General features: G+C 37.4%; 1 non-coding gene across 1 annotated transcript; it reads left to right on the forward strand.

Moving 5' to 3' along the window:
- The first annotated feature begins 14,134 nt into the window (after positions 1–14,134).
- Positions 14,135–14,243, forward strand: LOC148580482 (small nucleolar RNA R71). Its single transcript, XR_015893932.1, has one exon. It is a non-coding gene; the product is annotated as a small nucleolar RNA R71 (small nucleolar RNA).
- The last annotated feature ends 1,520 nt before the right edge of the window (positions 14,244–15,763 follow it).

Raw genomic sequence — 15,763 nt, forward strand, 5'->3', positions numbered from 1 at the left:
CTTAATTCTGGCTCAAAACAAAATGATGTAGCAGCAAATTCAACAATTTGAGCAAATGGCCAAGAGGATTGATAGTCTCCAAGTTGCAGCAGTCAACACAAGCCAATCATCAACCAAATGGGGGCAAAATGAAGAAAACCAAGAAGATCAGCAGTAGGAATAACCTCAATATGTGCACAACCAAAGCTCCGGCCAAAATGAAGTCTATGGTAATACCTACAATCCATCCTGGAAGAACCATCCAAACATAAGATGGGGAGATAACTACACTCAAAACCAGCTACCATGGCAACGAAATTCAAACCAAAACAACTCAAGAAATAACCAAAACCACAACCAGCAAAACACTAATCCCAATCCATATAGAAAACCCCAAAACAACCACCCAAATTCCAGCTACTGTCCACCCAATAACCAAACCACTAACCAAAACCCCTACCATCAACCTTCAACACCCCACAACCAGCCACAAACATCACAAGACACTCAAAAGATCTCCAACTTGGAGATATTGATGGAAAAGATGATGAAGCACCAAGAGATAATGATGGAGAAACTCATGAGAAATCAAGAGATGGCAAGACAAGATCAGGAAGCAGCACAGAAGGATCAAGTCATAATAAGTAAAAACCAAGAAGCTTCAATTAAAAACCAAGAAGCTTCAATAAGAAATCTTGAGAGGCATATGGAACAAATGGCTAAACGAATTACAGATATGGGTGAGAAGCAATCAAATGCATCCCCTAGTGCCACTCAAGACCACCCAAGGGACAAAGGAAAAGCTACAAAGTGGGAGGAGTACAAGGCAATCATAGTGGGAAGTGAGAAGAATGGAGGGAAAGAAGTCATCAATCAGGAAGAACACAACAGAGAAGTTCCACAGGAAGAGACAGAAGAGAGAAGAGAAAATGATAGAAAGACCAAGAATGTAATAAGCTTAAAGAGAGACAAGAACATCCTTGAAAGCTACAGGAGAAGAAGGAAGGGGTGAAGCCAGATGTCCCCAAACTTTCGTACCCTCAGAGGTTCAAAAAAAAATGAGGATAAGCAATATTCAAAGTTCCTGGACATATTCAAGACACTTAGCATCAATATTCCTTTCTTAGAAGCACTTGAACAGATGCCATTATATGCCAAATTTATGAAAGAAGTGCTAACAAAGAAAAGACCCTTGAAGGAAGGACAAATTGTTGAAATGACAATAGAGTGTAGTGCTATTCTCCAAAGAGGTCTACCAGAGAAGAAGGATGATCCTGGAAGGTTTTATATACCTTGTACCATAGGAGACATAACTATTGAGAAATCATTTTGTGACCTTGGTGCAAGCATAAACTTGATGCCTCTATCTCTTATGAGGAAGCTTCAAATTTTTGAACTGAAACCCACTCGAATAGCTCTTCAAATGGCTGACAAGTCCATTCAGCAAGCACTTGGAGTTGTAGAGAATGTGCTGGTAAAAGTGGAAAAATTCCTTCTCCCAACTGATTTTGTCATCCTGGATATGGAGGAGGACCCTAACACTCCCATCATTTTGGGGAGGCCTTTCCTGGCTACGGGCAGAGCATTGATAGATGTTGAAAAAGGGGAATTGTTGCTGAGAGTGCATGATGAGCACCTAGCATTCCATATTTTTAAAACCCTGCATGAGCCCACTCAAGAAAAAGATTGTATGGAGGATAAAGCCAGGGATCAAAGCTTGAAAGAGGCATTCAATGAGTTAACTCCAAGACTTCCAAATCCATGCTTGAAAGAAGTAGAGATGGTGCAATAGACTAAAGAAATCAAGGAGGAACTAGATCTAAAACCCCCAGATGAGAACCTCAACACTCCAGATAAAGAACCATCAAGGCATGAATTATCTCCTGAGAAAGAAGAAAAGAAGAAGAGGCTAAAAGGGTGGAGAAATAAGAAAATCCCCACTGAAGGCTTCTCACCAAGGGATAAAGTGATGTTAAACACCCAACCAATGAAGGTGTCTCCACAATCATCTGAGTGCTATACTGTGAACTGGATCCTTTCACTTGAACACCTAGGGATCATCAAAGAGGAGACCGGAAGGAAGTTCACAATAAGAGGAGAAAAGCTGAGGCACTATGATTTTCAACCCCCATGATCAAAGGATATGATGTCAAGCTAGTGACAATAAAAGAGCGCTTGTTGGGAGGCAACCCAACCTGAGGTAGTTCCCTTTTCATAGCTATTTTAATAAAAAGGTTAATTAGCTTTATCTATATTGCAAGAAGCTAAGTTTGGTGTTGCACACCAAAACAATATAAGGGAGAATGAAGGATTCTAAGTTTGGTGTTCCACCAAAATCTCATCATAAAACACATTCTCACCTTCTGCATAATGCTAGCTTCAAGCATTTAGATAAACTAGTTAACTAATTTGTTGTTTCCTAGTTTTCAGTTCTATTGCTTTTGAAAAAGAAAAAGAGTTTCACACATGGTTAATGATGCATGAGAACCATTGGCAAGGTACTAAGTTTGGTGTTCCCACACCAAAGTAAGTTCAAAGGCCCACAAATAAATCATGCATGCTAACCCTTTTTCAATAAGTGCTTGGGGAACAAGCAACTTTCAATATCACTGCAGAGCACCATACAAACTTTTGGAAAGATTAAGCATCATCAATCAAAGAGATGAAAGAGGAATGTGAAGACCAGCAATGATGATGATGAGGAGGAGGACAGCAAGTAAATTCCAAAAGGTTGTATTGTTCAGTGATTATTTTATATCAGATACTGCTATGATTGAAAGTGATATAATACCCCTGCCTGTCTGCATAGTATAGTTTTTCTGTAATTCAATAACTAAGATGCTTGATTATTCACAACACTACACTTTTCAAACTTGCGTGCACTCAAGATTTCAAAAAAGGCACCACATGATAGTTCTTTGAAAAGAAGGATTGAGGAATTAAACAATTTTGAGGCAAGCAAAAGATTAGGAGAAGTGGTGGTTCTGGTTGTGTGATTATGCATTGAGGTTGCATACTTATGAAAACTTGCATAGGAGCTCATAGGCAGAACATAGAGTTCAAAGAAGTATTGTGGAGATTTTTGAACATTTATTGATCCAAGAAGCAGCAAACAAAAGAAAATAAAGAAGATATAAAAACAAAGAGAACATGGCCCAAGGCTCTGAGCATCAATTACTAGGCAGAAAAGAAGAAAGAAACAAGAACTCAAAGAGTTATTATCCTAGTAAATGCTTGTGGTCGAACTGTGTCAAGGAGAGAGTCTTGAGCAAGTAAATCCTAAGGGGTGCTTCAACACCTAATACCTTAAAACCAACTGGTTTAGGAGTATTGATTGAAAGCTTATCTAAAGAGCCGCTTTGAGACATGACACTTGGAGTCAAGGCCAAAGCACAGAAACTATAAGCTGCTTCAAGGTGATTACCTATAGAGAGATCTCCATGATATTATTTGGATGAAAGTTCTAAGACCTAAGACTCCTAAGATGTAGGGACTAGTAAACACTGAAGCCCTTGCATGAGCATATAATTTAGAGTTCACCCCACTGTCACTTAACCACTTCACTCACAAGATAGTACATGTAATTCTTCAAATCCATTCTAATTGAAAGAACCTTTGAGCATAATTCTTTTCTTGCTTGGGGACAAGCAAGTTTTAAGTTTGGTGTTGTGATGACAAGTCATCTTAGCCTAGTTTCACTAGCCTTTTCCTTTGTTTTTATTAGGTTTTATACACTTTCTTGTATTGTAAGTAAGTAATTTGGAGTGGAATTGCATGGTTTCTTTGAATCAATCAACCACCCTTTAATTGATATTAAATCATGAGGTTTAAACCAAATTTAATTGATAATTAATTGATTTATAAACCTTGTGAATTTTGTGATACTTTGATTGGTTGATTTGATTACTTGTAGGTGAAGAAAGAAGAAAATAAGAAAAGCGTGGCTTAAGAAGCGTGCCCAAGGAAAGAGAAAGCGTGGCAAAGGGAAGAAAAAGCGTAGCAAAAATCAAAGAAGAGTGAAAGCTAAGTTGAGAAAGCAAACTGAGCTTCACAAGAACAAATGGGTGAAAGCAAGGCACCAAGCTTAGTTTAATTAGTTAACTGAGCGCTGAAGAAAGCAAGGAAACAACATAAGGCTCAGTTCACTAAATGAGCTTTATCGGGCTCCTTCAAGAATTAATTCAAAGCAAAATTCCCATGTATGAAGCCACCAAGTTTCGAACCAATGATCCAAGGGAGGCAAGGAACGCTCCTTGCAAGGAAAACAAGGAAAAATGGGCCAAAAAGCCTTCCCCAAGGTTCGAACAAGGAACCTCACGCTACCAAGCTTGCAAGGAAAATAAGCCAAAATTTGCGAAAAATCATTCACCAAGACTTGAACCTTGCACCTAAAGGATGACAAGAAGGCGCTACTCTAAGGAGGCAAGGGCACTCAGTTGCTTTACTTAACTGAGCGCTACATTATATTGCTAGGCATAAGAAAAATTGGCTCCACAAATTACATTCACTGGGAATCGAAGTGGGAGCCTCTCACTTGCAAGGAAGGAGCACTACTCCTTGAAATAAAAATGGGTACAACATTTCACTCAACAAGGCTCGAACCTGGAGCTTCCTTGTACAAGCACTCCTCACTCTCCACTCTTCCAAGGAAATTGGCCTCCATTTGCTTCCACCAAGAGTAGAACCTGGGACCTTGAAGACAAGAGCAAGGCGCACAAGGAGAGCTCAGTTGGTTTTCCCAACTGAGCGCTACTCTCCCCAAGCTCCCCACATTTTGGCGCACAAACTTGACACACCAAGGGGCATGACACGCAACAAGAAGCAACAAGGAGCAAGCCTTGTGCACCCCATGACACGGCCAAGACATGGAGAGCTCAGTTCAAAATTCCAACTGAGCTCTAGTGTCAATTAACACGGACAGGGAGGCTGACGCACCAAATCACACAAGCAAGGCAACATTTGGGCGCTCAGTTTGGTATTTGAACTGAGCTTGCCCCTGGAAGGTGCACTTGGGCCAAAATTCACTAAAAATCCATTTTAATTCATTTCTTCACCAAATTTTAAATCCCACCCAAATTCTTAGATCTAAATTAGAAAGTGTATAAATAGTTGTTAGTTTAATTTAGGAAGGAGTTTTTTTGGACCTCTAGACTTTACTTTGAATTTTCCCTTTGAATTTTCATTTTCATTTTTGAGCTTTTACTTTGAATTTAGATCTTAGAGAATTGGGAAGGAGAATTGATCTCTCTTCTTCCTTGTTCTTGCTTGAGCACTCTTTACTTTTCTTGCTTTTGATCTTGGGTGAAGAATTGAAGAACTTCTGTTTTAATCTCACCTTGAGATCTCTTGTTTACTTTCTCTGCATAATTGAATTTCCATTTCTGTTTACTTTACTGCTTCATCTTCTATTTAATTCTGCAATTTACTTTTCTTTATTTCTTTTGCAATTGCTCTTGTTGGATCAAGGAAGGATTTGAGATCTAGACTTGTTTTCTAGTCTCTTCCACTCCTGAGATCTTCAACTTCTTTTAATTTGCTGCAATTTAAGCACAAGTCATTTTCTATTTTAATTTCTCAAGCATTTCTACTTTTCTGTTTAGATCTACTTTACTTTAATCCACATTCTACTCTTCTGTTTTGTTGCAATTTACTTCTTCTTGTTTAAATTTTGCAATCCCAACTCCCAATCCCTTTTACAATTTAAGTAATTTACATTTCTTGCACTTTAAAATTCAGTCATTTACATTTCTTGCAATTTAAGTTTCTGCAATTTCATTTACTTGTTCTTTAAGATTCAGCTTCTTTACTTCCTTTGCTCTTTAATTTACTGCAATTTCCCCTTCCCCCTTTACAATTCATGCAATTTAGTTTCTGCAAATTACAAACCACTCAACCAATCCTTAATTCGCTTGACTAAATCAACCACTAAACTAAAATTGCTCAATCCTTCAATCCCTGTGGGATCGACCTCACTCATGTGAGTTATTATTACTTGATGCGACCCGGTACACTTGCCGGTGAGTTTTGTGTTAGATCATTTTCCACACATCATTGGGTTCAAACTAATGTCATGATTTTTTGTGACCCACGCATTAGCATAGAACTCCTACACTATTAAGATCCCAACCTCTTGGATGGGATTGGTTAGGACTGCCCAACCTCTTCTCCGAATCTCTCTTCAGATTTCCAGATACTTATTCTTCTTAAGCCTAAAAGGGACCTTAGGGATTACCTTCTTCTCTGCCACTACTTCATAGAAGTGGTCTTGGTGGGCTTTGGTGATGTATCTCTCCATCTCCCAAGATTCGGATGTGGAGGCTACGGCATTTCCTTTCCTCTTTCTAGAGGGTTTTCCAACCTTGGGTGCCATAAGTGGTAATGGAACGCAAAAAGTAACACTTTTCCCACACCAAACTTAAAAGCTTTGCTCGTCCTCAAGCAAATAGAAGAGAAGAAGAAAATAGAAGAAAAGGAGGGAGAAAGCAATTCGACCAAGAGGGCTTTGATGTGTATGAGAGGTGTGTGTATGAAGGGTTAGTAAGAGGGGTATTTATAGGAGTGTGCTAGGGTTGGGGCTCGGTCATGGGTGGGGTAAATGGGAGGAAAATTTGATTTTGAAGTGGGTGGGGGTTGGTGGGAGTTATGATGGTTCTGGGGAAGTGATATGGATGTGATTGGGCTAGGGTTTGAAAGAGTATATGGGGAAGTGTGAAAAAAGAAGAGTGAAGAAGTGGGGTAAGTAAAGATGCTGTAGAACCCGCTGGTCTTGAGAGGCTAGGGAATTCAGATTCCCTGCCCTCTCCATGGGTGTTGAACGCCCAGCACTATACTCTTGGCTGGCATTCAAAGCCAGCTTTGCTGCCAATTGGGGCATTGATCGCCCAGCCAATACTCCCTGGCTGGCGTTCAATGCCGCAAGACTGCCAGTTTGGGCGTTGAACGCCCGGCCCGTGCTCCTTGGCTGGCGTTCAACACCAGCAAGACACGCTATCCAGAGTATTCTATTTTCATTGCTGACCCTTTCTGTCTCTGTTCTGACTGTTGCACATGATCATGAACCTAAAGAAATAACTTAAAAAAAATAAACTTGAGGAATTAAAAGAAATAGAAATAACTAACTAGGGTTGGGTTGCCTCCCAACAAGCGCTTCTTTAACGTCACTAGCTTGACGGTTGGCTCCTTACGGAGAATGCTATGGGCTCAGAATTTTGCCCCTTACAGTGAACTTTCTTCTTGTCTTCTCATGAATGAGCTCCACATGCTATAGAGACAGGACACGACTCATTGTATGTGGTATGACTGGCTTCTTGGTGAAGACAACTCTCATGCCAGGTGAAAGGCCTTCAGTGGGGACTTTCTTGTCCCTCCAGCCTTTAGGTACTTTCTTCTTAGTACCTTTATTTTCAGTGCTTGTTGATGGCTGTCCAACACCAAACTTAGAATTTATGTTTGGGGCTTAGTAAAGCTCTGCACTGAAAGAGATGGTTGGAACACTAAGTGTTGCATAGTTGTCTCTCTGTTCTCAGAGGGAGAGTTGGGGTGAGGCATCTTGAACAAGATGTGATCCTCCCCTAATTGTAGAATCAGTTCTCCCTTAGCTACATTAATGATAGCATTAGCAGTGGCTAGGATAGGTCTTCTAAGGATGATGGATTCATCCTCATCTTCCCCAGTATCTAAGATAATGAAGTTTGTAGGGATGTAATGGTTTTCAACCTTCACCAATACATCCTTTACTAACCCATATACTATTTTCATTGATTTTTTTGCCATCTTTAGTAAGATGTTTGCAGGTTGTACCTCAAAGATTCCCAACTTCTCCATTACAGAAAGTGGTATGAGCTTTATACTTGACCCTAGGTCACACAGAGCCTTCTCAAAGGTTATGGTGCCTATGGTGCAAGGGATAAGGAAGCGTCCGGGATCTAGAAGCCTCTGAGGTATCTTCTGCTAAACCAAAGCATTGAGTTCTTTGGTAAGCACTGGAGGTTCTTCCTCCAAAGGTTTTGTACCAAACAGCTTGGCATTTAGCTTCTTGAGAGCTCCTAGGAACTGAGCAACTTGCTCTTTCCTAGTGTCCTCATCCTCATCAGAGGATGAGTGTTCATCAGAACTCATGCACTGCAGGAGTGCATGCAAGGGAACCTCTATGGTCTCTATATGAGCCTTGGCTTCCTTTAATTCTTGGATAGGAATTTCTTCAGTGGATGCTGAACACTTAGTAGGTGTGCCATTGCTGGCGTTCAACGCCAGTTCAGGTGGTTTTTTGGGTGTTGAACGCGCCTCATGCATCCCTTTTCTAGCGTTCAATGCCAGTTTCTTTGCCAAGTTCGGCGTTGAACGCCCAGGAGGGACCTCCTTCCTGGCATTCAACGCCAGATTCCCTGTCAGTTTGGGCGTTGAACGCCTAGTGAGGTGTTCTTCACTGGCATTTAATGCCAGCTTCTGTGCTAGCTTGGGTGTTGAACGCCTAGTGAGATGCTCTTCACTGGCATTCAACGCCATCCCAGTCTCTCCAGATTCGGCCTTAGCCTCTACAGTAATGGCCTTGCACTCTTTTCTTGGTTTACATCAGTATTACTAGGAAGAGTGTCAGGAAGAGTCTCTAGGATTCTCTTACTCAGTTGACCAACTTGTACCTCCAAATTTCTAATGGAGGATCTTGTTTCAGTTATAAAACTATGAGTGGTTTTAGAGAGGTTGGAGACTAGACTGACTAAGTCAGAAAGGCTCTACTTAGGGGTCTCTCTATGTCCCTGAGAAGATAGGAATGGTGGTCTGTTGTTGAACCTATTCTGGGTTCTTCCACCTTGATTATTATTGAAGCCTTGCTAAGGCTTCTGTTGATCCTTCCATGAAAGGTTAGGATGATTTCTCCATGAGAGATTGTAGGTGTTTCCATAGGCTTCCTCCCATGTAATTCACCTCCTCCATAGTGGGTTGATCAGGATCATAAGCTTCTACTTCAGATGAAGCTTCTTGAGTGCTGCCAGCTGCAGCTTGCATTCCAGTCAAATGCTAAGAGATCATATTGACCTACTGGGTCAAGATCTTGTTCTGAGCCAATATGGCATTCAGAGTGTCAACTTCAAGAACTCCTTTCTTCTGAGGGACCCTACTGTTCACAGGGTTTCTCTCAGAGGTGTACATGAATTGGTTGTTTGCAACCATCTCAATGAGTTCTCTTGCCTCTTCAGGCATTTTCTTCAAGTGGAGTGATCCACCTACAAAATTGTCCAATGATATTTTGGACATCTTAGACAGACCATTGATGAACGGAAGATTGATGGTTTAGAATTCACGATAAATTTTCGTTGCAAGTATTGTTTCTAAACCAAGAAATCATCCTTTCATACAAAAGTTTGGTTGTCACAAGTAACAAAACCCAATAAAAATAAATAACCGAAGTATTTAAACCTCGGGTCGTCTCTCAAAGAGTTACAGGGAAGAATGATTTATTATTGGTTATATATAAAGATATATTTTTGGGTTTTTTTAATGTATAAGTCAAAAAGCAAGAATAGTAAATGGCAAGAAAGTAAACTGTAAGAATTAATTTAAAGAAATAAATAAAACTCTTGGCAAGGTATAAGAACTAGACGTCCTATCCTAGTTACCCTTCTCAGGTGTGAAGAGAATTGGATTCTGCTCCCACTTAAATTAACCCTTGCTAAATAAAGGAAATTCAAGTGAACAAATTGAATTGATCCTCAGATCCCAGTCAACTCATATGGAATGACTAGAGTTATTGGTGTACAAATCAATCAGTAAAGAATTCCAATTTCATTCAACAGCTGAGTTTGATAACTCAAGTGTTGCTAATTACTTAACCAAAACAAAAAAAAGGGAAAATTAATCTAATTTGAATTGAAATCATTCATAAATAAATTAAAGCAAAATCAAGTCTGAAATACCTTAAAATATATTAATTAAGAAAATCATAACATGAATGGTCCATAAGCCAAATCTGGAAGATAAATATCAACTAAAGTAATAAAGTAAATAAAACTAGAAAGTAAAATTAAAGGAATATTGAACCTGTGATTGAAGAGAAATAATCCTAAACTTGAGAGAAATCCTAATCCTAATCCTAAGAAAGAGGAGAGAACCTCTCTCTCTAAAAACTACATCTAAAACCTAAAATTATGAATTATGAATGTTGTATTATGTATATCTCTTGATTCCTCTATTCTCTGGCTTATATTCTGTGTTTCTGGCTTGGATTTGGGCCGAAAAAGGGTCCAGAAATTGCTGGGGGCATTTTCTGCAGATTGTTGTACGTGGCGTCTGTCACGCGTTCGTATGGGTCATGCGTTCGCGTCATCTGGGAGTTTTCCTTGTCACGTGTATGCGTCGGTCACACGTACGTGTCATTTGCGTTCTGCTCAAGGTACACGTCCGTGTCGTCCACGCATACGCATCGATGCATTTTCGCGCTAGGCATGCGTCCGCATGGTCCATGCGTTCGCGTCGCTGCCCTTTTCTTCAAAACTCCATTTTTGTGTTTTCCTTCCATTTTTGTATGTTTCCTCTTTGTCCTTTGAGCCATTCTTGCCCTATGAGATCTGGAAATACTTAACACACAAATCACGGCATCGAATGGTAATAAAGGATAATTAAAATTAATATTTTTAAAGCATAGGAAACAAGTTTTTCAGATATATCATAAAATAAGGAAGGGAAAGTAAAACGATGCAATTTACATGAATAAGTGGGTGAAGAATTGATAGAAACACTCAATTTGAGCACAAAATACATCATAAAATATGGGTTTATCAACCATCATAGAAGATACTTAGGATAGACCATTGATGAGCGGATAATTTATACGCTTTTTGGCATTGTTTTTAGTATGTTTTTAGTAGAATTTGGTTACTTTTAGGGATGTTTTCATTAGTTTTTATGTTAAATTCACCTTTCTGGACTTTACTATGAGTTTGTGTGTTTTTCTATGATTTCAGGTATTTTCTGGCTGAAATTGAGGGACTTGAGCAAAAATCAGATTCAGAGGTTGAAGAAGGACTGTTGATGCTGTTGGATTCTGACCTCCCTGCACTCAAAGTGGATTTTCTAGAGCTACAGAACTCAAGATGGCGCGCTTCCAATTGCGTTGGAAAGTAGACATCCAGGGCTTTCCAGAAATATATAATAGTCCATACTTTGCCTGAGTTTAGACGACGCAAACTGGCATTCAACGCCAGCTCTCTGCCCAATTCTGGCGTCCAGCGCCAGAAACAAGTTGCAAAGTGGAGTTCAACGCCCAAAATGGCATAAAAGCTGGCGTTCAACTCCAAGAATGACCTCTCCACGTGTAGACTTCAAGCTCCGCCCAAGCACACACCAAGTGGGCCCCAGAAGTGGATTTATGCATCAATTACTTACTTCTGTAAACCCTAGTAGCTAGTTTATTATAAATAGGACCTTTCACTATTGTATTAGATATCTTTGATCAGTTGTATGCTATCTTAGATCACGTTTTGGGGGCTGGCCATCTCGGCCATGCCTGGACCTTTCACTTATGTAATTTTAACGGTAGAGTTTCTACAGTCCATAGATTAAGGTGTGGAGCTCTGCTGTTCCTCAAAGATTAATGCAAAGTACTACTATTTTCTATTCAATTCATCTTATTTCGCTTCTATGATATTCATTCGCACTTCAACCTGAATGTGATGAACGTGACTATCATCATCATTCCCTATGAACGCATGCTTGATAACCACTTCCATTCTACCTTAGATTGAATGAGTATCTCTTAGATCTCTTAATCGGAATCTTCGTGGTGTAAGCTAGAATGATGGCGGCATTCAAGAGAATCCGGAAAGTCTAAACCATATCTGTGGTATTCTGAGTAGGATTCAATGATTGAATGACTGTGACAAGCTTCAAACTCGCGAGTGCTGGGCGTAGTGACAGATGCAAAAGGAGGGTGAATCCTATTCCAGCATGATCGGGAACCTCAGATGATTAGCCGTGCCGTGACAGGGCATCTTGGACCATTTTCACAAGAGAAGGGGATGTATCCACTGACAACGGTGATGCCCTTGCATAAAGCCAGCCATGGAAAGGAGTAAGACTGATTGGATGAAGACAGCAGGAAAGCAGAGGTTCAGAGGAACGAATGCATCTCCATACGCTTATCTGAAATTCTCACCAATGATTTATATAAGTATTTCTATCCTTCTTTTCTTACTACATTTCGAAAACTACATAACTATTTTATATCCGCCTGACTGAGATTTACAAGGTGACCATAGCTTGCTTCATACCAACAATCTCCGTGGGATTCGACCCTTACTCACATAAGGTATTACTTGGACGACCCAGTGCACTTGCTGGTTAGTTATGCGAAGTTGTGAAGATATGTTTAGACCATGGTTCTATGCATCCATTTTTGGTGCCATTGCCAGGGAATCAATTTCGAATAATAATTCACAACCTGAGTAACAATTTCGCATACCAAGTTTTTGGCGCCGTTGCTGGGGATTGTTTGAGTTTGGACAACTGACAGTTCATCTTGTTGCTCAGATTAGGTAATTTTCTTTTTGTTTTCTTTTCAAAAAGTTTTCAAAAATCTTTCAAAAATTTCTCCTTTATTTTCGAAAAAAAAATACAAAAAAATTAGAAAATCATAAAAATCAAAAATATTTTTTGTGTTTCTTGTTTGAGTCTTGAGTCATGTTATAAGTTTGGTATCAATTGCATGTTCATCTTGCATTTTTCGAAAAAATTCATGCATTCATAGTGTTCTTCATGATTTCAAGTTGTTCTTGGTAAGTCTTCTTGTTTGATCTTTGCAATTGCATGTTTTGTGTCTTTTCTTGTTTTTCATATGCATTCCTGAATTCTTTATGTCTAAGCATTAAAGAATTCTAAGTTTGGTGTCTTGCATGTTTTCTTTGCATTAAAAATTTTTCAAAAATGTGTTCTTGATGTTCATCATGATCTTCATAGTGTTCTTGGTGTTCATCTTGACATTCATAGCATTCTTGCATGCATTCATTGTTTTGATCCATAACTTTCATGCATTGCATCATTTTTCTTGTTTTTCTCTCTCATCATAAAAATTCAAAAATAAAAAAAATATCCTTCCCTTTTTCTCTCTTAAAATTTCGAAAATTAGATTTGACTTTTTCAAAAATTTTTAAAATCTAGTTGTTTTTATGAGTCAAATCAAATTTTCAATTTAAAAAAATCTTATCTTTTTCAAAAATCAAATCTTTTTTCAATTTTTTTTAGTTATTTTCGAAAATTTCAAAAATATTTTTCAAAAATCTTTTTCGTAATTTTACATCATATTTTCGAAAATAACATCATCAATTAATGTTTTGATTCAAAAATTTCAAGTTTGTTACTTGCTTGTTAAGAAAGATTCAAACTTTAAGTTCTAGAATCATATCTTGTGATTTCTTGTGAATCAAGTCATTAATTGTGATTTAAAAAAAAATCAAATCTTTTTCAAAACTAATTTCTATCATATCTTTTCAAAAATATCTTCTTATCTTACCTTTTTCAAAAAAAAGTGATTGCAAAATATCTTTTCTAACTTCCTAACTTCTTATCTTTTCAAAATTTGTTTCAACTAACTAACTAACTTTTTGTTTGTTTCTTACCTTTTTCAAAACTACCTAACTAACTCTCTCTCTCTCTAATTTTCGAAAAAATCTTCCCTTTTTTTCAAAATTTCTTTTTAATTAGACTAATTATTTTATTTTTTATTTGAATTTTTGAAAATTACTAACCTTTTTCAAAAACAATTTTCGAAAATTACTAACTCTTTTTCAAAAATTATTTTCGAAAATTCTCTTTCTCTCTCATCTCCTTCTTTTCTTCTACTCACACAGGGACCTCTATACTGTGGTAAAAAGGATCCCTATTATTATTTTTCTGTTTCCTTCTTTTTCATATGAGAGAAAACTACATAGATTTACAAGGTGACCATAGCTTGCTTCATACCAACAATCTCCATGGGATTCGACCCTTACTCACATAAGGTATTACTTGGACGACCCAGTGCACTTGCTGGTTAGTTATGCGAAGTTGTGAAGATATGTTTAGACCATGGTTCTGTGCATCCGTTTTTGGTGCCATTGCCAGGGAATCAATTTCGAATAATAATTCACAACCTGAGTAACAATTTTGCATACCAACCATTCTGAGAGCATGTCAGGAGGACATCTCCTGATCAGTTGCTTGTATCTTTCCCAAGCTTCATAGAGGGATTCACCTTCTTTTTGTTTGAAGGTTTAAACTTCCACTCTAATTTTGCTCATCCTTTGAAGAGGGAATAATTTGGCCAAGAAAGCGTTGAATAGCATCTCCTAAGAGTCTAAGCTTTCTTTAGGTTGAGAGTCCAACCATATCCTAGCTCTATCTCTAACAGCAAAGAGAAAGAGCATAAGTCTGTAGACCTTAGGATTCACTCCATTGGTCTCAACAGTATCACAGATTTGCAAGAATTCCGACAGGAATTGGTGTGATTCTTCTAGTGGAAGTCCATAGAACTTGCAATTCTGTTGCAGAAGAGAGACTAACTGAGGCTTAAGCTCAAAGTTGTTAGCTCCAATGGTAGGTATGGAGATACTTCTTCCATAGAAATCAGAGGTTAGTATGGTGTAGTCACCAAGAACCTTTCTTACATCTCCTTCATTATTAGCATTGTCTGCCATGTCTTCAGCTTCTTGCTCGAAATTTTCTGAGAGGTTTCTTCTGGAGTGTTGTACTTTAGCTTGTTGTAAATGCCTCCTTAGACTTTTCTCAGGTTCAGGATCAGGTTCAAAGAGAGGCTCTTTATCTCTGTTCCTGGTCATAAACAAGAAAAAGAAGACAAGAAAGAAAAAGAATTTGAGCTCTATGTGAAGAAAGAAATAAGAATGATGATAGAGAGAAGAGAGAAAGAATTTGGCTCTGAGGAAAGAAGAATTCGAAAATTACAAGTAAAAAGAGAAAGTATTTTTCTTTTTATTTTTATTTATTAATTGAATTCGAATTTAAGGTTTAATTAACTAAAAAGATTTGAAAATTATTTATTGATTTTCAAAAAAGAGGAGAGAGAAATAGAAAAGATATTTTTGAAAATAGAAGAGACGAATTAGTTAGGAAATTTTGAAAAAAAAGAAAGAAAAACAACTAACTAAGTAAGAAAGATTTGAAAACAAGATAAGATAGAAGATTAGAAAAGATTTGAATTTAAAATTTGAAATTTGAAAAGATAAGATAGAAGTTGAAAAGATTTGGAAAAAGATTTGATTTAAGATTTAAAATTAGAAAAGATAAGATAAGAGAAAAAAAAAAGATTTAAAAAAGATAAGATTTGAAATTTGATTTTTGAAAAAGATTTGATTTTGAAATTTGAATTTTGAATTTTGAAATTGAATTTTAAATTTGAAATTGAATTTTGAAATAAAATAAGATAAGATTTTTAAATTTTAAAGAAAGATAAAAAGATAAGATAGTAATTTGAAAAAGATATGATTTTTGAAATGATTTGAATTTGAAATATGAAACCAAGATAAGATAAGATAATGTTTTTGAAAATAAAATTTGAAATCTTTTTGAGATATTTTCGAAAATTAAGATAAAAAGATAGAAAAGATATTTAAATTTTTTTTATTTTTTGAATTTAATGAAGAAAAAAAAAACAACAAAAAGACACCAAACTTAAAATTTTTAGATCTAAGACACCTAGAATTCGAAAATTGCAAAGAAAAACACCTAAAGACACTAAACTTAAAAATTTTAAAGATCAAAACAAGAAGAAAAACAAGAACACTTTGTAGATCAAGAA

This window comes from Arachis ipaensis, chromosome B10, assembly GCF_059453495.1.
Source record: "Arachis ipaensis isolate K30076 ecotype BB chromosome B10, ASM5945349v1, whole genome shotgun sequence".
Lineage (NCBI taxonomy): Eukaryota > Viridiplantae > Streptophyta > Magnoliopsida > Fabales > Fabaceae > Arachis > Arachis ipaensis.